The sequence below is a fragment of the Vulpes lagopus genome, chromosome 21 (genome assembly GCF_018345385.1).
Source record: "Vulpes lagopus strain Blue_001 chromosome 21, ASM1834538v1, whole genome shotgun sequence".
In the NCBI taxonomy this organism is placed as follows: domain Eukaryota; kingdom Metazoa; phylum Chordata; class Mammalia; order Carnivora; family Canidae; genus Vulpes; species Vulpes lagopus.
Window position 1 is genome coordinate 15825674 of NC_054844.1, and position 25632 is coordinate 15851305.

Genomic DNA, 25632 nt, shown 5'->3' on the forward strand with positions numbered 1-25632 from the left:
CTGTGAGGTAATTTGAAATGTACAATGGAAATTTCAAATAAAGAGGCAGAGTTTGAGATTGATACTGCCAAAAGCATCTGTGCCAATGAATCCTAATATTTTGGGACTGTTGTCCATTAGAATGTCTCACGGCCTTTAGAGATATCATGGAGAACTTTTTAAAGGAGTGGATATTTCAGTTGGGTTTTTTTTTCTTGGTTATAAAGAAATATATGGAGTTTTCTACAAAGGCACAGTTCATATTTTGCCAAACTGTCAAACCATGGTGATAAGCTGGATTTCTGGCCAGTTTACCTGTTTGTTTCAGCTGTTGGTATGACACAGATTGTCATAACCAAATCAATGATGGGAAGCAATTTACTCTGCTAAGGTGGCCTAAGTGAACAGCCAAGTCTTTTGAAGTTAGTTCAGTGTGTGTGTGTGTGTGTGTGTGTGTGTGTGTGTTGTGTTGTGTGTGTGTGATTTGACAACTTCCACCCATTCACTCCAAAGGATAGGAAATATTTCAAGGCTAAGATTTTTAAATAAGAGAATTTACATTTCTGAAATTATGATGCCATGGGCCTCCATATTCATAAGAAAAATGGGCAACACATGTAAAGAAGCAAAGGAAAGTATAATAAATACACTAGCTTAGCTGCAAAAAAGGAATTAAAAGCACTGCTTGAACAATGATCAAACTTAAACTGCCATTCTAAAATGTAAACTCTGAGAGGTGAAGTTCTAGTTTCTCATGATGTAAAAATATGTGGCATGGTATAGATACTCAAAGCATACTCTCCTGATTTTCAACCACAATTCTCCTGGGTTCCTAAATGTTGCATTGATTACTTATGGGATAGTACTCTTAGATGATATAGTTTAGAATTAGGGTGTCCAATAATGATTCTTCCTTGATTCTTTTATCTACTAAAACCCCTGCTGCACTCCAATGTGAACTTTAACAATGAAGACAATATTTCAGTGAATGGTACCACCATTTATCTATTGCCAACATCACCCACTTGGATATCATCCTGGATTCCTTCTTTGTACTCTACATCAAATCAGTCACCCTGACCTATTAATTTTCCATCTAACACAGCTCTCAGTACCATCCATTATCCCTCATCATTCTGTCGCCCTTTATGTTTTAGGCTTTCAGTACATTTTGCCTTTGATTCTTGATTATTCCATTTGACTATACATCAAAAGTTTATTTTTCTTAGTCTTGCTTATTTCTTTCTAATTCATTCTTTACACCATTGTCAATGGCCTTTCTAAAATGTCAAACTGAATATGTCACTTATTTATTTTAAAAGGTATCAATGATTTTCCAGTACGTTAGAGATAAAATCAGAATTCTAGCTTATGATCTTGTCTCTTCATGATATGCCTCTTGGCTCCCTCTCAGAATTACCTTTTCTCTATTCTTATTGGTTCCATACCAAACTACTTGCAATTTCTCAAATGTGCCATATTTTTCTTCCCTCTTTGCATTTGTATGTACTATCTCCCTTTTTAAAATTTAAATTCAGTGAGCTAACATATAGTACATTATTTGTTTCAGGTATAAAGATCAGTTATTCATCAGTTGCATATAAAAACACCTAAAGCTCATCTTGCATGGAATGTTCTTTGTCCTCCGTGATTAATTCTAACAATCTACTACTCATCACAGACACCATCTCCTCTATGAAGTGTTCCCTGATCTTTATGCTCTAGGTTTGGTTCTATATAGCATCCAGTGTATACTTTTGGCTTAGCATTCATCATATAATACTTATTTGCTTGTTTCTTCCACTGAAGAACACATGTTATGAGTTGACTTGTTTCCCAAGCTTCAGGTAAGCTTCTTTGGTTGGCAATACATTATGTATATTGTCAGACATCATTTTTGGGAAAAGTTAGAGCTATTTTTCCACTGGGAAAGAACAAGTGGAAGATTTGCATGTGGAACTTTGCTGGACTCTGCACCATGCTCCTATGCTCCATGATTAGTTGATTTTGATTTGTATTCGTTCATTGTAATAAAGTGTAATCATAAGGATAACTTTAAATCAGTTCTGTGAGTCCTTTTAGCAAATTATTGAACCTGAGGGTGGTCTTGGGAATGTCCAAACTTCCAGATCATGTCAGAAATTAAGATGGCTATAGAAACTCCTCAACTTTCAAAGGTTAAAAAATGTGGAAGGTACATTAAATATTTATGAAAATTACTCTGCCCACCATTACCCTCCACAGTCTATTTTCCACATAGTAGCTGCATCCTTTAAAAATGTAAATCATTTTGCTTATCTGCCCTAAAGTCTCCAAAGGCTTCTAGTTTATATAAAATGAATTATAATGTGTTAATATAGATTGCAAAGGACATATTTGATATGACCTCTTCCAAACTGTTTGATATCAGAGCCAATTGCTTTCCTTAATCATGTACTGGTTATAGCCCAACTAACCTTCCTTGACCATGTGCTGTCTTAGGGATTTTGAACTTTCTGTTCCCTTTTCCCTTAATATCCCTTTATTTTTTGCATTTGTTTTTATTTAAGTTCGATTGGCCAACATACAGTATAATACCCAGTGCTCATCCCATCAAGTGCCCTCCTCAGTGCCCATCACCCAGCAACCCCATCCCCCTGCCCACCTCTCCTTCTGCAACCTTTTGTTTGTTTCCCTTGACCTATTAATTTTTAAATAAGAGAATTTACATTTCTGAAATTATGATGCCATGGGCCTCCATATTCATAAGGAAATGAACAAACAAACAAACTCATGGTTTGTCTCCATGTTTAATTTTTCCACTCAGTTCCTCTCCTTTCCCTTATAATCCCTTTTACTATTTCTTATATTCCATGTATGAGTGAAACCATATGATGATTGTTCTATGATTGACTTATTTCACTCAGCATAATACCCTCCATTTCCATTCATGTTGAAGCAAATGGTGGGTATTTGTCATTTCTAATGGCTGAGTAATATTCCATTGTGTGTGTGTGTGTGTGTGTGTGTATAGTCTGTGGCTTACTTTTGTATTATTTTGAAATATTCCTTGTAGTAAACACATACATATATATATAGTGTGTGTGTATATATATATATATATATATATATATATATATATATTCACATCTTTTTCTATCCATTCATCTATTGAAGGACATCGTGGCTTCCTCCACAGTTTGGCTACTGTGGACATGGCTGCTATGAACATTGGGGTGCAGATGTCTTGGCAATTCACTACATCTGTATCTTTGGGGTAAACACCCAGTAGTGCAATTGCTAGGTCATAGCGTACTATTTTTAACTTCTTAAGGACCCTCCACACTGTTTTCCAGAGTGGCTGTACCAGTTTGCATTCCCACCAACAGTGCAAGAGGGTTCCCCCTTTTCCACATCCTCTCCAAAATATGTTTCTTGTCTTGTTAATTTTTGCCATTCTCACTGGTGTGAGGTGGTATCTCATTGTGCTTTTGATTTGTATTTCCCTGATGGCAAGTGATGTGGAGCATATTCTCATGTTTTTCATTTCTCATGTGCTTGTAGGCCATGTGTATGTCTTCTTTGGTGAAATTTCTGTTCATGTCTTTTGCCCATTGCATGATTGGATTGTTTGTTTCTTTGCTGTTGAGTTTAATAAGTTTTGCTTTTAATAAGGCTATCTAATGGTTTATCTATCTTATTAATTATTTCATAAAACCAACTCTTGGTTTTGTTGATCTGTTCCACAGTTCTTCTGGTCTCTATTTCATTGAGTTCTGCTCGAATCTTTATTAACTATCTTTTTCTGCTGGGTGTAGGTTTTATTTGCTGTTCTTTCTCCAGTTCCTTTAGGTGCAAGGTTAGCTTTTGTACTTGCATTTTTTCCAGTTTTTTGAGGGATGCTTGTATTGCGATGTATTTCCCTCTCAGGACCGCTTTTGCTGTATCCCAAAGATTTTGAATGGTTGAATCTTCATTTTCATTAGTTTCCATGAATTTTTTTTTCAATTCTTCTCTAATTTCCTGGTTGACTCATTCATCTTTTAGTAGGATTCTCTTTAACATCCATGGGTTTGAGTTTCTTCAAATTCCTCTTGTGATTGAGTTCCAGTTTCAAAGCATTGAGGTCTGAAAATATACAGGGGACAATCTCAATTTTTTGCTATTGGTTGAGACCTAATTTGTGATCCAGTATGTGGTCTATTCCAGAGAAAGTTCCATGTGCACTTGAGAAGAATGGGTATTCAGTTGCATTCAGGATAGAAAGTTCTGTATATCTGTGAAATCCATCTGGTCCAGTGTATCATTTAAGGCCCTTGTTTCTTTGGTGATGTACTGCTTAGAATATCTGTCATTTGCTGTGTGTGGTGTTGAAGTCTCCTACTATTTTGCATCAGGGATATTGGTCTATAATTCTTTTTGTTGGGGTCTTTGCCTGGTTTTGGAATTAAGGTGATGCTGGTCTCATAAAGCCAGTTTGGAAGTATTCTGTCTTTCTATCCTTCGGAACAGCTTCAGTAGAATTGGTATTATTTCTTCTTTAAATGTTTGATAGAATTCCCCTGGGAAGCCATCTGGCCCTGGGCTATTATTATCTAAGTATCTCTTTACTTTGGTTATTAATTGATTGATATACTTGGCGTCTTTACATTTGGGGCATAAATATTCATGATTATTAGATCTTCTTGTTTGATAGACCCTTTAAGTATGATATAGTATCCCTCTTCATCTCTTACTACAGTCTTTTGGATAAACTGTAATTTATCTGATATGAAGATTGCTACCTCAGCTTTATTTTGAGGACAATTTGAATGGTAAATGGTTCTCCATCCCTTCATTTTCAGGCTGGAGATGTCCTTTGGTCTAAAATGAGGCTCTTGTAGTCATCAAAAAGATGGGTCTTGCTTTTTTATCCAGTCTGATACTCTGCATCTTTTGATAGGATAATTTAGCCCATTCATGTTCAGAGTAACTATTGAAAGATATGAATTTAGTGTCATCATATTACCTATTGAGTCCCTGTTTTTGTGGATTGTTTCTTTGGGTTCTCTCTTTTACAGGGCCCCCCTTAATATTTCTTGCAGAGCTGGTTTGGTGGTCACATATTCTTTCAGTTTCTGCCTATTTTGGAAGCTCTTTATCTCTCCCTCTATTCTGAATGACAACCTTCCTGGATAAAGTATTCTTGGCTGCATGTTCTTCTCATTTAGGACCCTGAATATGTCCTGCCAGCCCTTTCTGGCCTGCCAGGTCTCTGAGGAGAGGTCTGCTGTTAATCTTATATTTCTCCCCATATAAGTTAGGGATCTCTTGTCTCTTTCTGCTTTAAGGGTTTATCTTTGGAATTTACAAGTTTCACTCTTAAATGTTGAGATGTTGAGTGGTTTTTATTGATTTTGGGAGGGTTCCTCTCTACTTCTTGTATCTGAATGCCTATTTCCTTCTCCAGATTAGGGAAGTTCTCAGCTATGATTTTTCAAATATACTTTGTGGTCCTCTCTCTCAGCCGCTTCTGGAATCCCAATTGGATGTATATTCTTTCTTTTCAAGCTATCATTTATTTCCCTAAGCCTTTCCTCGTGGGCTCTTAATTTTTTTTTCTCCTTTTTCCTCAGCTTCCTTCCTTACCATCAACTTGTCTTTTATGTCATTCATTCTCTCTTCCACTTCATTAACCCTAGCAGTTAGAGCATCCAGTTCAGAGTGCATATCATTTAATTTATTTTTTAATTTCAACCTGATTAGATCTCAATTCTGCAGTAACAAAGCCTCTAGAGTCCTTTGCACTTTTTTTCCAGAGCCACAAGTAGCTTTATAATTGTACTTCTGAATTGAATTTCCGACATTGTATTTAAATCCAAATTCTGTAACTCTGTGGCAGAGAGTATAGTTTCTGTTTTTTTCTTTTGTGGTGAATTCTTCCTTACAACGCAGAATGGCTATATGAGTGGGCTGATTCAAAAATATCAACCATGACCTAAGTAAAAATACACCCTAGATGATTCCAAAGAGGTCAGAGACCAGAAAATAAAAGAAAAAGAACAGAACAAAATAAAAGGACTACTAAAGTGAAAAATAGAATTTAAAACAAAGTAGTAAAGATAAAAAGCCAAAAACCAAAACGAAAGAAGAAAAAAATGAACAAAAAAAAGTAAGGAAAAGAGAAAAAAAGGAGGAGGAAGGTGAGGAAGTAGTAGTGGAGAGAGAATGTAGTCTGAGAGGTCCTACAGTGTGATCCTTTGGTTATGAGTGTATTTTGTTCTGTATGTTAGAAGATGCTCAATCCCAAATTTATATAAACCAGCAATACTTACATAAAGCCCCAACATGGACCACAAAAATATAAGCAAGATAAAAGGGGGGGGCAGAAAGGGAAGGAAGAGAGAATGTCATCTCACAGAATATACAAACAGGATGTTCCACTTCGTTCTGGGTGTACTTTGGTTGTCTGTTCAAAGGGTATTAACTTCCTTTGGCTGCATGTTCTTCTCATTTAGGACCCTGAATATATCCTGCCAGCCCCTTATGGCCTGCCAGGTCTCTGAGGAGAGGTCTGCTGTTAATCTAATATTTCTCTCTGTATAAGTTAGGGATCTAACTTGAGGGACAATGAGGCAGATAAAACAAACAAACAAACAAAAAAAAAAAAAACAAAAAAAAAAAACCAAACGCCCACATTTCATATATCTACAAAATTAAATTGAATTACATTGAAGGGAATCCAGAAGTGAAAAATATATCTAAGACATATAATTGTAGAAATATGAAAGTCAAAAAGGAAAAAAAATGCAGAGTTGGTAAAATATTGTAGTTAAGGTGGGGAAAGAAAAAATATTGAAAAATTTTAGTCTGATAAAAAAAAAATGAGTCCTAATGGGGAAAAAAAAAAAAAGACTCTTTAGTTCTATATACTATTTTCCCTCAGTCCTGGAGATTTCCAGTGCTGCTTGTTCAGTAAACTTGCTTTCCCCTTGTACTTCCAGCAATTCTTCTGGGAGAGGGGTCTGCTGTGCTGATTCTCAGGTGTCTGTGCCTGGGTGGAGATGCCCCACCCCTTGCCGTGCGCTGGGCTCAGTATGAGGCCAGCCTCTAGAGACCATAGAGACCCTGCCTCTCCCAGGCACATGGTGAAACAATGAGGGAAAAAAAAATGGTTGTGGCCAGATTTCCAGCTCTAGAGTTGAACTACCCATGAGTAACTAACCACAGTCTCTCAGTCCTCACTGGCCTAGATGCTCCTGGGGGCAGGCACAGGTGCATTGATATGCACAGCTTGTGGGGCGTCCAGCAGCAGGAGAGCTCTCACTTTCCTGTGTCCTTCCTGCTTCTGCCTGTTCCAAGAGGATTGGAGGATTGCAGGCTTTGTCTGCTTGGGCAACCTGGGATCCAAGGTCCTTTGCCACTGGACCCATGCTCCTGGGGACTGCCTCTCCTGAAGGAACCAGAGTACAGCCACTTCCTTCCACTGGCAACCTCTAGAGTAAAGGCCACTCAAGAGTTGCCACCTAACTGACTGGCTTCTGCCAAATGCCCCGGAGGGCTGTGGCACTCCAACCCTTTACTGGCATTGGACTGTGGTTTGCGGTGAGCTTTACTCTGCAGTTTGTGGTGAGGTTTTCCCCAGGCACCTCTCCTTTTATAGTGATTCTGGGAATCTGGCAGTGAATCCCCCCTTCTGTGATTCTGCCAGATTTCCATGCTAAGCACTTTTCCATCAGGGAAAACTCCAGTGCAGATTTTTAAAGTTCCTCCTTCTTCAGGGCTGAGCTTTCATGCCCCAAAGGCTTTTGCCACTCTGCTTTGGCTCTGCTAGTCTCAGATCCCCTCCCCCACTTTATTCTCTCTTAATTTTCCACCTTCCTACCTTGTTAGAAGCAAAAACTTTTCTCTCTGTAGCATTTCAGCTGTTTTCTCTTTAAATATCAGGTCGAATTTGTAGGTATTCAGGATGTTTTGAAAGTTATCTAGGTAAGTTTGCGGGACCAGATGAGTTGAGACCCCTGCTCTTCTGCCATCTTGCCTCTATTTCTGCCCTTAATATTCTTTTCAGTTTTCCCATGTATCACTTTTCCAATGTTTTCTCCAGTACTTCCTACTTTAATGTGTTCCTTAAATTCCCGTAATAAATTCCATAGGGCTGTGTCCCATGTAAACATTATTTTATTAGTGTAATATTCCATTGCCCACTGCCTGACCATATGGTCAAACCACTGGCCACCACTCATTAATCAGTAAAAACCTACACATAGTGGGATTTTATCATTATTCAATTCTCCCATCACTATAAGGAAAACAGCATGTAAACCATTCCATCGAACTGATTTTATTTTACCTTCTTTAGTCAGTCTTTGCACCCATTGGTCTTAGTGCCACACTATTCCAAATAAGATGCTGTTTTCCCACTTTGGAACTGCTGTTTGTAAACCAAGAAGCTGGTTCTTGGTCAATGGGGAAAAAAGAGAGATCACATATTTGAGAATATAATGAGCATCTACTTGCATTCCCTTGGGAGATTGTTTCTGTACAAACAATTTCTATTTTATTATGAAATTCTAGACACTACCCTCTCTACAAAAGTCTTTCTCCAACAGTCCCTAAGACATTATGGCTCTTTCAGTTTTCAAGATTATTTTATGTTTTTTTCAGTCATAGGAGCAGTTTCAATTAATACCCAGTAGCTAGCTCAGATTAGTTACCCAAGTAAATATATTGCAGCGTTATATTATTATAAAAAGGAGGAAAACATCATAAGAAAAAACATAAGAAAATTCACCTAGGCAGAAAGGTCTAAAAAGGCTTCCCTGAGAAACTGAAACATAAGTTGATGTCAGATTATCTTGGCTAGATAAGGAAGACTGTCTCAGGCAGAAGAAATACTGTGTGAAGAGACCATGATCTGGGAAAAAGCTTGGCATATTTAAGCATCTGAAACAACAGCTCTAGTATAGTGAAGTTGGGAGAGTGGGGTCAAGATGAAGCCTAAGAGATTTGGAAAGCTATACATTTTGGGAAGCTAATTTTTATTTTTATACTTGTTATATCAGCAACTTATTTTATGTACAGTATAATTGATTTTTTAAAAACCCCATATACTTTGAGAGAGAGAGGCAAAATTAGGGAGTCCATACGCATGAACAGAAGGAAATGTTATTTCCTAGATGTTATTTATAATAGACACATTTATACATAACCCTGATCATAGAAAATAGACCGAGGATATTGTAGGTCCTTCTGATGAATAATGTGATTCTTAGAAACTGTAGAATTGACCAAGGGGTACCTTTTAATAACATGAAGCTGGAAGGCATCTTCCAAGTGTGTCTCTTGAAGGACAAAGAAAAATTTGGGACAAAATGTGATATAAAATAGATCATGTGTGTTTTTTACTACCATTTTAGCTTTGAACTTCCCTGTGAGTGAAAAATACATGGGAGAAAATAAGCAAAAAAGACAAAAAGAAGATGTCAAATCTACTTCAATGCTGTAAATCTAAATCTTTCTATATATTTCAGCTTTATCCTTTCCAAAGCTTATTAGTCAAAACGAATTATCATTGGAAACAAGATTATCATATTTAAGTAAATCTGATACATTTATTATGTGATAGAAGTTAAGCTAAATATTATTCTTGAAACAAAATTAAATTCTGTAAAATCATGGCTTTGAAAACATAGGTCTTTTTTGCATGGTTAGCTTGGCAAGTCCATGACTATTTTCCTCTCAAACTATTTCTACAACCCAAGAAACCTGATTCCCTAATTCATTTAAGTATGAATTAATTGCATATAGCTTAATTTCCCTCATCTAATAAACTAATTAGTAAACATGTGACATGAATGTTAGGTTTTTACATCATTTCTCTTAAAAAGGAGAAGGATTACAAAAGCAAAAAAATAGATAATATTATCTGCCTAAAAATAGAGGATTATAGAACAGGGTGAAGGACACACAAAAAAAGATAATGTAAAATGATTTTTATATGTATTAACAATCAACCAGTAATTAGTAGAGCAGTAGCCTAAATGTATTCATTTATTCCACAAATGTTTATTGAATAACTACTATTTGTCAGATACTGATCTAGGCACATGAGTTCAGTCAGAGACCAATAATCAAAGATTGCCGTTTTTATGGAGGTTACATTGTAATGAGCAGAGAGAATCAACAAATAGTAGATATACTTTAAAAAGTAAATTACGATGTTATGGAGTAATAAATGAATACGTAAATAATTGAAGGAGGGAGAAATTAGTCATATTTATGTCTTGGGAAAATAATATTTCAAACTATTAGAATAAACAGTCTAAAGCCTTAGGATACCGTATGACCCAGTATTTGCACTACTGGGTATTTACCCCAAAGATACAGATATAGTGAAATGACAGGACACCTCCCTCATGATATTCATAACAGCCATGTCCACAGTGGCCAAACTGTGGAAAGAGCCAAGATGTCCTTCAACAGTTGAATGGATGAAGAAGATGTATATATATATATATATATATATATATACAATGGAAATCTGCCCAGCCATCAGAAAGGATGAATACCTACCATTTACATCAACATGAATGGAACTGAAGGGTATTATGCTGAGTGAAATAAGTGAATTGGAGAAAAACAATTATTATATGGTTCTACTCATATGTGGAATACATGCACTAGTGAAAGGGACCATAGGGAAGGGGGGAAACTGAGTGGGGGAAAAACTGGAGAGGAAGACAAACCATGAGAGACTCCTAACTAAGGAACAAAGAAAGGGTTGCAGAAGGGGAGGTGAATGGGGTAATGGGGTAACTAGGTGATGGGCATTAAGGAGGGCATGTGATGGGATGAGCACTGGATATTATTCTATATGTTGGCAAACTGAATTTAAATAAAATAAACAAAATAAAGGCCCTAGGATAGGAATGTGCCTGGTATGTTAGGGAACACAAGAGAGGATGTATGACCAGAGTGAGGACAGTACAGGGTAAAGACAGGTAATAGAGGACCAAATCATTCAAGTTCTTGGAAGTCTTTCTAAGAACCTTGGACTTAATTGAGAATGATTTCAGAAGCTAGGGGAAGGTTTGAAGGAGAATGATAAGATATGGCTAAGTCTTAAAGAATCACTGTGGCTACTATGTTAAAAATAGTTTGTAGGATTACAACACAGGATGAAGCCAGAAAACCAGTCGGGGTGTGTAATGGTTAGTGTTATGTGTTAACTTGGCTAGGTTATAGCACCCACTTATTTATCCAAATACAAGCTTAGATTTTACCGTGAAGGTATTTTGTAGATGTGGTTAGCATCTAAAATTCATTGACTTTAAGTAAAGGAGATTACCCTCAAGAATATGGGTGGGCCTCATTCATACAGTGAATGGCCTTAAGGTAAAAAACTGAAATTTCCCAGAGTCAAATAAATTCTACCTTGAGACTATTGTCTAAGTTTAAGCTCACTGGTCTGTCCTACAGATTTTTGAATTTGCCAACTTCACAATTTTTGAGCTAGTTCCTTAAAATAAATCATAGATATAGATATAGACACATAAATAGATATAGATAGATGAGAGAGAGTACGGAGAGAAATAGAGTCAATAGGATATATAAAGTTATGTATGATATACACATATATAAATGTCACATATGCATAAACATATATGTCATATTATTTCTGTTTTTCTAGACAATCCTGACTGAAAAAAAGGCTATCGGCAATAATCTTCGTGAAATACAATGGTGGCTGGGAGCAGGATAGTAATGGTGTCGATGGTGAAATCATCCCATTCTGCATTTATATACTAACACCGATGTCTACAGAAAGTACTCTATTATCTTCAGAAGTCTGGGAACAATTACACCCTTTTTTCCTGGAAGGTGAAAGTTAGACAGTCTGGCATTTTCTAGACTATCCTTTGAAAGGCATTCGGCATCTACACAGAATTGTTCTCCTCCCAACCCCCCACTATTGCTGTGTGAAAAGGAAGGGGATGAGGCCAAAGGTATAACGTAAGGGTGTCAACTGTTACTTATTGAACAAGAACCTGCATACACGATGTCAGTGATGTGATTAATCATTCTCTGGTACAAAAAGAAGGTCGTTCATGTTGAAATTTTGATTTATGTGTGCTCTTGCATTATCTCCTAAACCCTAGCCACTTGCCAGCATGCACAATGTAATGAGTTTGGCATTTGTGTAGGACTTTAGAAACATTAAATAATGAATCCCTCTAGAACATCTCCTTGTATTACTATATCCTACTCAATTTTTAAGTGAGAAAATAGAGATGGTGTATAATTTGACTAAATCCTCATATCAAGCTAGTAAAATAGAGGGGTAGAAATAATTAAATGTGTTCAAATATTATATTATGGAATAATTTAACATGCCTCATAGAGCCCAAGTGGACACCATAGATCTAAATAACTGAAGATTCCAAATGTTTCAAGGAAATTAGGAGCATAGAGTGATCTTCAAAGGAGTTTTTCTTTTTTTATTTACTAGTGTTAATATTATCCAGTGTTCCTCATGGCTTAGCTATAATCCTCCAGGTATTATTGTACTCTACTCAGGAATTGATAACTTTTTAATGGATCATAACTTACATATAAATTTTGACCACTTTCTTTAAAATGCTAATGTACTAAATTTGAGAATTTTTTTGTCATCTTAAAAAATGACTCTTTGATATGGAGTTAAAATTCTTTGCTCCACTAACATAGTAAAATGCCTGCAGCTCTTGTGTTTGGCTTTGATCACCAAGTACTAGTTACTAAACATATCTGTGTGTCTGAAACTTTGCAAAGCTATGTTGTAAACTAAAATATTATAGTAATAATCTATGTGAGTTTGGCAGCAGCTGAGAGATATTTAAAATAGATTTTCTTTAAAAAGCAACATAAAGCACCTTATAGGGCAGAGAAAAGAAATTTACATAACCAGAATAGGTCAGGTAAAGTATGTAAGATTTTTATTGAGAAAAAAAAAATGGATCCTGGAGCAAGCATATGCTGATCCAGGTCAACTTGAGTTTTGGTTTTAGCTACTTCTCAGTTTTGATGGTGAACAGAAATCAAAGTCCAGTACTTTTGCAAGGTAGGCCATCTAATGCAACAGTTTACTATACTAAACAGGGACCTCAGAGAACTTTGTTCTTAGGATAACCGGTGTTCTTAGGATAACCGGGAAAAATAAAATGAAAACAAGAAAACAAAACAACAACAGATCTATCCCTCTGCCCTTTTCAAAGATGACTACAAAAAAGGGTTACCTTGGCACTAAATAGGGTATGAGAAAATATATATATTTTTTAATGTCCTGAAGAAGTCGTAACTTCGTGCTGGTCTTCATTCAGATTTAAGTCTTGTTTACATCAGCTAGAGGGCCAGGAAAACTTCAAGCTTTATATTGGCTTGTGCCACTTGGTGCCCAGCAGAAGGAAATGCAAATCTACCAGAGTAAGTAAGGATCTATCTTTATTTTAGGTCCTCAAATAATTTCACAAATACAGTAATGATGGAAAGTAAAATCTAACTAGGCACCAAGGAAACAAATCATCCAAATGAGAAATAAAAGAAACAGACCTGAAAAGATCCCAGGTATAGGAAGTATCAAAAATAATAAACAAACATTAACAAAATATATTTAAAGGTTTAAAGAAGGAAAAAAAAGTAAGCTTTAAAATATCTTTAGGGTGAAGGAACAAAAATTAACAGAATTGAAAAAGGTGAAACATAATACTAAAAATGAAAAGAAAAAACAATTAAAATTAAAAACTCAACAAGAGCAGCTGCACCAGATAAGCACAGCTAGAGAAATAATTAGTGACTGGGAGGATGGTAAATAATATCTAGAATGCAAAGTGGAGAGATCCACATACCCATACCAAAAAAAAAAAAAAAAAAAGAGAGAGAAAAGAGAGAGAGAGAGAGAGAGAGAGAGAGAGAGAGAAACCATCTTGAAAAAATAGGAAACATGTTAGCTAGAATGAGAATGCTTAATGTCTTTAATGAAACTCCATAAGGAGACAAGATAAAGAATGAGGTAGAGGCAGCATTGGCAATGATACCAGATTAGACATTCTGAGATTAATCATAGACTAATTAACCAATCCAGATTTAAAAAGTCCCAACAAATCTGCAATAGGGTAGTGACATAGCTTGTAGTGAAACTGGAAAACATTAAGACAAATAAAACAAAATTAAAAACAGCTAGAGAGAAAGACCAGTTACCTTCAAAACACTGTTAACTGAGTTCTCAAGAGATAATAGAAGCCCAAAGACAGGAGAATCACATTGTCAACATGCTTAAAAAATAGAAAAAGTATGAAATAACAACATGGATCAACTGAAATAGGACAGAAACAAACAGATCAGGTGTAAAACTTAACAAAGAAAATACAGAATTGTAGATCAGCACTTATAAACATTTAAAAAATTCAGTACCTTAAAAAAGTACATAAAAAATTGAAGGTTGCATGATTGAATTAAAAAAAGATTGTATGTTATTAACTAGAGTTGCATCTAAAGCATAGATACAAGAAAGAGTGAGAGAAAAAGGATAAAGAGCATACACTATGAAAATACTAATCAAAGAAAACTGATATGGTTATATAAATATCAGGACTAAATAGACCTGAAAGTAAAATATTTTGACCAGTCTATAATCAATGTTAATTATGAAAATATGTGATTAAAACATGACAGGAGCATAAGGAGAAACAGACAAATCACTAATCATAGGGAGATTTTAAATATTTTCTTCAATAAATAGGAAAAATAGAAAATCATTATAGATATAGAAATCTTGAATAACAAACACATATCATAGATTGGCTATCTCTATCTTTCTACACACACACACTCAGACATATATATATATATATACACACACGTATATACAGACACACAAATAATGCACATATATATATGCTTAGTATAATATATACATTATATATTTATATTAAAAATGCCATACCTAGTAATTTGAAAATACAGTCTTTTTAAACATTGTTGGAGGTATTATGAAAACTTACTTTTTTTCTGGGGCACAAATCAAATTTTATCTAATAGCTAAGAAGTGAAATAATGTCAATTAAGCTAGAATTAAACGGAGAAAGGATAACTGAAAAATCTCCTTTTATTTGAAAATTAAGAATTAGACTTCTAAGTGATCTTTGTGTCAAAGAAGAAAATAGGAAAACATTTTCACTGAATGACAATGATAACGGAGATTCTAGCTTATATCCCACTCTGTAGAATGCAGTTAAAGTCACACATAGAGGAAAAATCATATGTATAATTTTACATATATAAACTTTATATATATTTATATAAATCTATTATATATAAGCTAAAAAAAGAGGAAGAGAAGTGTTGAAAATTAGTGTGAGAAATATCCATCTCATGCAGTAGAAACAGAACAGGCAAAATAAAAAATAAAAGAAGAAATTAATACTATTGGGAGTATATAATAAAGAGGATCAAAAAAGCCAAAATTCATTTTTTAAAACTACTGCTTAAATTGATTACCACTCAGATTAGACTAATTATTACAAAAGAGAGAAGGCCCAGTAAACTCATTCTCTTTCTCTCAGTCTCTCTCTCTCTTTATATATATATATAGAGAGAGAATAATATATAATAATAATGAATATATATTCATATATTCAATAATAATGAATGTATATGTACATATATGTGTGTGTATATATATATATATATACATTCTCACTATATACACACATAGATATGTGTGTGTGTATAGTGAGAATGTTTCTCCCGATCCTAAAGATATTAATAGATATTAAGATCAATATGAACAATTTTATGGTAATGTTTCTACTTTTAGATAATGTAGATAAAGTTTTTGAAAAATATAATCACTCAAAATGATTCCAGAAAGAAGAAAAAAGGTAAATGGTATATACATGGACATTAAGAAATTAAATCATTAATCAAAACCTTTAAACAAAGAAACCAGTTCCAGATGGCTTCATTAATGGATTCCGCCAACATTCAAAGAAGAAATAATTGCATCTTCTCAAACTTTTTCAAAAAATAGTAAAAGAGATAACATGCCCAACTCATTGTAATAGGTTAGTATAGCCTTGATAAAACACTTGACAAAGATATTTCAGGAAAAGTAAGATAATGCTACTTTCACCCATACATATAAATGCAAATTCCTAAACCAAATATTTGCAAACAAAATTCAGAAGTATCAAAAAAAAAATAATACGTCATCATCTTCTGGAAAAACCCAAGGATGTACTGCAATTCAGTTGTGGCACTAAATACCTAGAGCTAACACAGACTATATGGGTTTAAAGACCATGGTACCTAACAGTAGTGCCCTTACTCTAGACACTAGCAATACTTACAAGGGTCCTGGGTCTTCCAAACTTACACTTCCGACTGACTGGCTATAAATTTGGAGGTTTCCATAAACTCTCTCAGGTTTCATAATTTGCTAGAATGTCTCAAAGAATCCAAGAAAGTGCTATACTTACAATTACCATATTATTATGAAGTATATAGATCACGTGGCCCAGTCAAATGAACAGGCACAGAGCAGGAAAGGAGGCTGGTTTACCATTAAAACAATGAACATAATTTACTTCAATGATAGACTAAAAGATAAAAATACAATTTTCTCAATGAATGCAAAAGGAAATGCACCTACCATTCATAATAAATTCAACTTCCATTCATGATAAAATCTCAGTAAATCAAAACTTAATGAAAATCATTGTAAGACAGATAGCTCCTTGTCCCATGCTCAACATATACAATTGGTCATTAAGTTCTATCATTTTCCCCCAGCTTTATTAAGATATTATTAACATATAGCATATGTGGTTTTAAGATGTACAATATGATTTTATATGAATGCATTTATTATTATTGTTATTAATTATTAATTATTATTATGTTAGGAAACAACTCCATCCCGTCACATAATTAACATTTTTTTTAGTGTGTGGTGATAACTTTTAAGATATTCTTTCTTGACACTTTCAAGTATATAATATTATTAATTATAGTCACTATGTTATACGTATACCAGGACTTATGAGCTCTTTTTTTTTTTTTTTTTTTTTTGACTTATGAGCTCTTATCATTCTAAGTGCCTGCTCTTTTCTTTCTGTTTCTGGCTTTTGTTATTTTCCGCTAGAACTACTCAAATTGCCTTTTTGTTGATCTAGTTTATTTTGATGTTGCTCATCTTCAATTCATTCCCCAAACTTTCTAATATTTGAGTCTGGTCGCTTTGTGCCCTTGCTCAATATTTTACATCAAATTTCCATAATTTACAGCATAAACTCTGATACTTTGGGGCTTCTTATACCACTGGAAAAATAATCTTTCCTCATATTTATTATAATTTAGAAGCATCAAACTTCCAACTTTGAAAAGCATCCCTATCCATATTTTAGGATGTTTTAACAGTTAATTGCAATAAAAATAATGACTTACATTTCTATAGTACTCAGTTTATGAAGTGTTCATATTTGTACTATGATATTTTACTTTATAGAAGCAAGTACTATTATAATTCCTTCTTTCTTTTTTTAAGATTTTAATTTTTAGAGCAGTTTTAAATTCACAGCAAATTTAGGAGGAATGTACAGAGATTTTCCAATTGAGGAACCTACTTTGATACATTATAATCATCCAAAATCCATATTTTACATTAGAATTCACACTTAATGCTCTACATCAATTATATGATCTGGAAAAAATGAATAATGACATATACCTATCATTATAGTATCACACAGATTATTTTTATTGGAAAAATTTCTGTGTTCTGCTTATTTATCTTTCCCCTGCACCTGAGCCCCTGGCAACCACTGATCTTTTTGCTGTGTCTATAGTTTCACCTTTCTCAGAATGTCATATAGTTAAAATCATACAGTATGTATAATTTTCATATTGGCTTATTTTATTTAGTTTTATGCATTTAAGTTTCCTCCATGGAAGGAAGGAGTGTGCTGAATAATATCCCGTTATCTGGATGTACAGTTTATTTTTCCATTTACCTACTGAAGGACCTTTTGGTTACTTCCAAGTTTGGGCAATTCTGAATAAAGCTATCATAATATCTGTGTGTGTGTTGATGTGTGGACATAAGTTTTCAACTTTTTTGAGTAAATACCAAAAAGCACAATTGCTGGATCCTATGGAAAGAGTATGTTTAGTTTTGTAAGAGATGGCCAAACTATCTTCCAAAGTAGCTGTATCTCTTCTTTCTTGACAAGATAACCGTAGACAAACATATATAATTTTTTTCTAATTAAACAGCAGAACTGAGAGTGGAACTCAACTCTTCTGATTGCTGGTTTAATGTTCTTTCTAAATCTGAGTAACTTCTCCATAAATTTTGTCTCACAAAGTCATTCTTCAATATCTCATGACTACTGATATTACAGCCCCTCTCTGACAGCTTTTTTCTTAAACTTTATATTTGCCCTCTGCCCTGGTTCTGCTGTCCTGTCATCTGAGTTATTAGATATTTCCTGTTGCTTGTCTTTCTTGTCTATGCATATGCATAAACAAGGTGAAAGACAGGAGTATGCTGTGCTCTTTCTCCTTCACTTAATGTGGCAACCAACATGGAACTTTTTATTTTCATCCAACCTGAAGAACCTATATAACTATGTTCATGGCTAACTGGTAACTAGATTAGGTCATTTTTTTATACTTTAAAAGAAAAAGAGGAAACTTTTTTGCCAATACATGAGGTTAGATTTGAAATAATCTCATCAAGTAGTATCTCTGAAGGTCATTTACTATTTCTATTTCATTCATTCTATACTTAAGTATAACTTTTTAAATATAAGAACAGTTTAAACATATGCATATAAAAACATGCAAAGATTTAAATTCATATTTTAAATCATTGTATGCTGGTGTCACTTTTCTAAACCAGACATTCTCATGTTAATTTGTTCCATTCTATCTTATTAATAATCAATTGACAGAACTTCCTTGCTTTGCTGCTGAAATTTTCAAATATGTAGCTAATTAGCATTTGAATTTTGGTTGATTGCTTATTGCTTGATGTATGCATTTCAAAAACTTAAGACTCCTTATTTATTTAAATGATATTTATTATTTTCAATGGTTTGCTGCCAAGCATTTATATTGCACACCGTTGTATGTTCAAATAAGAAAATAAGAATAGACATATAAAATGTAAACCTACAACTTTGTTTATACACAACTAGCACTGAATTATCGAGGAAGAACATTAAGTAAACCCAGATTGCACATATTTTAAAATTGAAAATATGAGAATTAGTTTACTGAAAACCCCCACGGGAAGTAACTATATGTCACAGGTGCCAAATTAGAAATCTCCAGGTTATAAGATCATAACCCCTAGAGGAATATTTATCTGTATGTTTACTTAATATCTAACAGCATGTGAAATTTATTTATTAATATGCCTGCAGGTTTCTCTCTAATCCCACTTCTCAAAGATGCACACACATAGATAGAAAACCAGGAGGGGGTGAATTGCCCTAGAACTGTTTCCATCTAAGCTGAAAAATATAGTTATAATGGGAAAAGCAAAAGTTGCTCTCTCCTTCTAACCTTGAACATTTGTACACATCCAAAGTAAAATATGTGGACAAACTCAAAGGCTATCTCCTCCATGGCATCTTCTTGGCAATACACTTAGTCCAATCTAAGTTAGCATTGATCGCATTCTCTTTGATTATAATTTACCTATGGGCCTTATTTTATCATCCTTTCAATTATAGTTTATATGTATCCTTCTATTTCCTTTGAATGCTCTACATTGATAGAGATCTTGCTGTGACAATTTATTTTTATACATGGTGCATAGCAAAGCAACTTTGCACATTGGCATCTATCAGATATTTGTTAAAAGCATTTGGTTTTAATTATATTTATATATGAGAAACAAATATACAAACCATTTATTAAGGATAATGCTATTAAAAAGGAGGAACAATATTTTTTAAACTGGCATAGAAATAAGTTTTAGAATGAAATTTTCCAGAGTACTCTCATTTTTTCAAGGGAAGCTTTGATACATGATTGTATTAAATACAGTTATCTAGCATAATTTTTTCTACACAAAGTAAAGCATAGAATTGAAGCAACTGCCTGAATAATTTAAACCAAAACACCTTTGCTTCAATTTTCTAGCTATTTAGGGCATAATTATTGATTGGCTTGGAATATCCAATGATTGCCTCAGTGCTATACTTCATTTAGCACGTATGGACTTAGTTATAATGAAAGAAATCTGCTTGAGGCCATAGCAGCTAGGCTGCATGTACTACTAATGCCAGACATTTGTATAATGCCTTATACTTATCATAAAAGTACTTTTACATCAATTATTTCATTAGTCCTCAGGTAGAATGAGTGAGGCAGAGAAAGGTAGGAAAGTTATAATACATATTATAAGTATAAAAGCAAGGATTATATTTGGTATATATCTTGCAAATACTTGAATATCTTGTATAACATTCTTCTGCCTGCATAAATCTAATTGTTTTAAAATGAGGTAAAGTTACTATATGTAAAACTTCTTTGTATACATATGGGACTTGCTGTTTACCTAACACTGTCAAGTAGTAGAGTACAAAGTAAACTTTCCTAATTGCTAGTTTATAGGTATTTGTAAATGTACTATTGGAATATATAAAAAGTTATTTGTTATAACAAAAATAATTAAGGTAGCATACACAGAAAAGATGATATTTTGAGCTAGGTCTTATAGGATGGGTTCAACAATTGGAGAAATGAGTAAAGCCATAACCAACAGCTCTCAAATGTGAAGCTTCCCATCAGAGTGGACATTGCAGTATGCTATTGTTCAATAGCAAGTTACACGGAAGAAAATTATGGAGAATAACACTAGAAAAAGAGAATTGGGGCCAATGATAAACAACTTGAAATTCCAAGCTGAAGATTTTGTCAATGAATTCTTTCATAGGCAATGAGAAAGTTTTTTCAGTTTTTGAATTTTTTATTTGTTTTTAAGGAAAGAAGATAGGTTATACTCTGCCAAAAGATGTGAAGAGTATTGAGAATAGAATCTTAGGGCAGTATTTTCTCAACACCATACAGTATGCATGTAAAATGTTAACATTCATATGGCATACAAAGCCAAACCGACAAGGCTGGCCCTGGCTGTGGGCTACCAGCTGCCTTAAGCCAGCTCCTCTCTCAGCCTCTCTGTAAGCTGACAGACTCAATATAATTTCTCTCACTTGAACCTATTAGATCCATCAGTAAAATGCCTGGTATCCCTGTTGGGGAATCTGATCTTTAGCAAAGGAAAGAGGAAGAAGAGCTAATGAAGAAGGATGAGCAAAGGAAAAAAAAGAGAAGACAATATTAGCAAGAAAGCAGAAGTTCAGTATCATAAGTAAAGGGAGGAAAAACTTCTTAAAATAGGAGTGAACCATAAAGATTTGAAAAATCATATGGTTGTTCAATTTTTACAGCTACTAAGGAAAACAGTAGGACAGTTCTTTAAAAATCAAAAACTGAACCACCATATGATCCAGGAATCTCATTCCTGCGTATATATCTGAAGGAATTTAAATCAGTATCTTGAAAGGATATCTGCATATTCATATTTATTGCAGCATTATTCACAATAGCCAAGATATGGAAACAGCCCAAGAGTCCATCAGAAGATAAATGGATAACCAACATGTGTGTTTGTATATATGTGATGGAATACTATTCAGCCATGAGAAAGAAGGAAATCCTGCCATTTGCCACAACATGGATAAACTCTGAAAGTGTTAGACTAAGTGAGGTAGATAGAGAAAGGCAAATACTGTGTAATCTCACTTATATGTGGAACTCAAAAAGATACAAAATTGGACTAATAAAAACAGAGTAGAATGGTAGTTACCAGGATTTAACAGGCTGAGGTGGGTTGGGGAGATGTTGTTTAAGGGTACAAACTTACAACTAGTAGATAAATAAATTCTAGAGATCTAATGCACAACACAGTGAATGAAGTTAACAATACTGTATTATAAACCTTTATGTTGCTAAGCTGGGTGGGAGAAGGAAGGAAAGCAATGGGCTAAAAAGAGAGGCAAGGACCTTTGGGAAGTTGAAGGCTGAGTATGTATGTAGGTCAAGGAAAAGAAGTTAAAAGAGAGACTAGGACTAAAAACGTAAGAGAAAAAAGGGGAAAAAAACTGATGAAGCAAAATCTGAGCAAATGAGAAATAATGTAATCAAATACGTGAGTAGAGAGATTAACTTTGGCATTTGTTAAAAATATACATTTCTTCTAACAGACAGAATGGAGAGAAGTATTGGGGAAAAGAGAGAGATTTAGAAGGGCACTGAAGAAATGTGAGCATATTCTCACTCAATAGCTTTTGTTTTCTCTGTAAAATAGGATGTGAGAAGGATTGTAATCATTCAACAATTCCTATTGGGGAAAAGGACAGGTGACAAGGTAGAGTGAAGTTAGGGTCAGATGAATCCATCAATCACGTTCTCAACACTGTGCTCAACAATGTGCTAGATGCTGTAGGGGATATAAAATATGTATGATGTGATTCCTGTCCTCAAAGGGAAACACACATACAAATAACTAAAAGACAAGGAAGTCTTTACAAGCTAAATTATTATTTGCTGAAAAGCATTAAAAAAATCTTATGGAAGAATTGGGGGTAAAGAAATTGAAAAGCTTTGTGCATTATTTGAAGGAGGATCAGATTGTAGAAAAAAAGAGGATAAGATTGTAGAAAAAAGCAGAGGCCAGCGTAAGATGTCATATGCAAGCCAGTCAAACAGGAGATTGTCGGGTAGTAGAGGAAGTGATGGATGGTGAAAAGAAGACAACATGACTTGAACAAACTGAGAAGAACCAGAGTATATGTTAGCCATACTGGAAATAAATAAATAAATAAATTAATAAATTAATTAATTAAAAAGAGAAAGGAATCAGGGTATAGAGTGTAGGAAGGACAGAGATGTATGAAGATTAATTGGATATTTACATGCAGGATGGGGGACAGTGTAGGGATAGTAGGAGTAGAAACATAATAATCCAGGAAACCTGCAGCAAACCAGACAGGAGGCTTTGCAAGAATAATGCCAGTGCCACAATGAAGAGAACAGGATGAATATGAGAGATATTCTGAAGGCAGAATTGTAAAATAATGTGACAGACTAGATATTGATTGGGAGAAGGAAATGAGTAAACTGGGCTTTTAAGTTTTCACTTTTGGGGATAAACAAACAGACAATATTAGTGCTGAAGTGGAACACTGGAGAAAGCAAAGCAGCTCTGAGTGGACAATAATGTTTGGGGTTTTTTGAAGTTTGGGGGGATCTAGCAGTGAAGAGATAGTTGGTAGGTTTTTGGCATTCCCAGTCTATGGTGGGAAAGTATACTGGTTTATAATTTGACATATCACCAAGAGGTCATAAATGAAGTTTTAGGAAAAGATCAGCTCACTGAAAAAGTGTGTGCTGAGACAGAGGATCAGAGAATTAAGATTTGAGTCTCAAGGGACATTTCTAGTTAGAAACGAAGACCAGGAAGTCAGGCCTGATAAGGAGGCAGAGTAAATGGTCAGAGGGTTTGGGGACTAATGAGTTGACATGTTCTGACACGGAGTGAGAAGAAAACTTCAAGGAGTGAAGGATTTAATTGCAATAAAGATTGTGAAGAAATAGAAATAGAATTGATAAAAGTCCACTGACTTTGACCAGAAGGAGACAATTTTAAACCTTTCAGAGCTCAGTTTTAGTGAAATGACACAAGTGTAAGAGAATAAAGGCACCAGGCAAAGAGATAGTTGGTAAATAAATATGCTCAACTCTTTCCAAAGGAGAGCATATTAGAATTTTTAAGAGAGTCCTGGGGAGATGCTTTAGAGATCATCGTTGAAATTGATGGATTGTTGCACTAGGACCTGTGCCCCCACCACCCCTCAGTCATCCAGAGCAGCTCCATTTATATTGCATGTGTCTGTATGTATGCATGTGTGAGCACATGTGCCTGTGTGTATGTGTGTTCACAAGTGTATAGATTTAGGAGTTGTATTTTTTTTTTTAGGAGTTGTATTTGAGGAGGTGCTTGATGCTAAAATAAAATATAAAATTTAATAATCTGCTCTAGAAATATGGCAACTAAGGAGAAAAATACTTCATGAGTGCTAGAAAGTATAGCAGGGTAATTTTAAAACAGGATATTAATAACTCCCAATATGTTAGAGAAAACTGGCTGTAGATTCTTACATCTTTCATTTTAAATTTTGGATCTATTTACTAGCTATGTGTTTGAGTTACTTAACCTCTGTTAACCTCAGTTTTCTCCTATCCAGAATATATACAAAAGCATTCTTCATAGCGTGGTTGGATGCGACAGGAGGAGGCAAGATACTAGTCTCTTTTGTCTCTCATTTCCATTTCAGTGAGTGTGGTTTACACACTCTGAGGTGCACAGGAAATGAAAAGTTCATGTTCTACAATTAAACTTAATGTCTATCTTGCTACCATTCCTATTGGCAGAAAATTTAGTTTAGTCATTTGAATATTTATTTAGGTGAACTCAACAGTTCTGTGTTTTTTCAGACATTTCAGTTTTTAGTCCAAATAAATGCTTGGTTTCCCTGTCCACATATTCTCTCCAGTGTGGCATCTAAGATTTCATGGATGCTTCCTGGCTTCCACGTCAGGCATTTAGTCGTTGGTAGCTTGTTGTCACTGGTATCCATTGAGGTTTGCCCTTTGACCTCCTCCTGAAGTCCTTGTCGCCCTCTATGCAGGCACTGGCTGATGTGTGACCATGTCCTGCTCCATCTTTTAATGCTGGTATATAAACATACCATACTGTATCGACTGCTGAGTGGCAGCTTCTCACCCTGACCAAAGTCTCCTATTTGTTCGTAAATTATTTTTACTGTGAAATATATTTGCCTTTTCAGAGCCATGTGAAAATGTGTCTCTCTTGGCAATATACTGAGGTTTCTATCTGTTTGAGGGGCTTGCCTTAAGTCACTCCTAAGCTGGGACTTCATGTCTAGTCATTGCTGTGCCACCTCTCCATTTCTTTTTTAGACAATTTTCTCTAAGACATAATGTCCTTCCAGACTACACTTTGGGAAGTTAAACTCTGCTTTTGGATTTCAGAAACAACATGGAAGAGGAGACAACTTAACACAGTCCTCTAAGAAATCCATATCAATGCTCAAAAGCTATTGCTCTTGCTCTTCTCACCATGCTCTTGTTCTTTTCACCATGACCTGTAACTGCTCCCTTCCCTCCTGCCTATAACCTCTAATGTAGATGAGGACAGAACCCTGCTTGCCCCTGGTCATGCATATTTTGACAAAATCTCTTTACCTTCAGCCATTTTTGTGGTAGATGAAATGTTTTTGGATGTTTTGCTACCTTAGCAATCTTCACATAACCTGGCATTTGATGGTGCTGGATGAGTCAGCTTAACAAAGGCCTGTTAAGCTTCTCTAGAGAGGCTAAAGCTGAGTTTGATGCCAAGTGATGGCTCTGAAGTTTTTGGTCTCTAAATATTGGATTTTGTTTTGTTTTGTTTTTACGTCAGGCTTCTCACAGAAGCATAGCTCAAGAAGGAAATGAAATAACTCAGATCTTGGAGATTTGAAAGGTAATTAATTACAGGTCATCATAAGGTCAGTATAG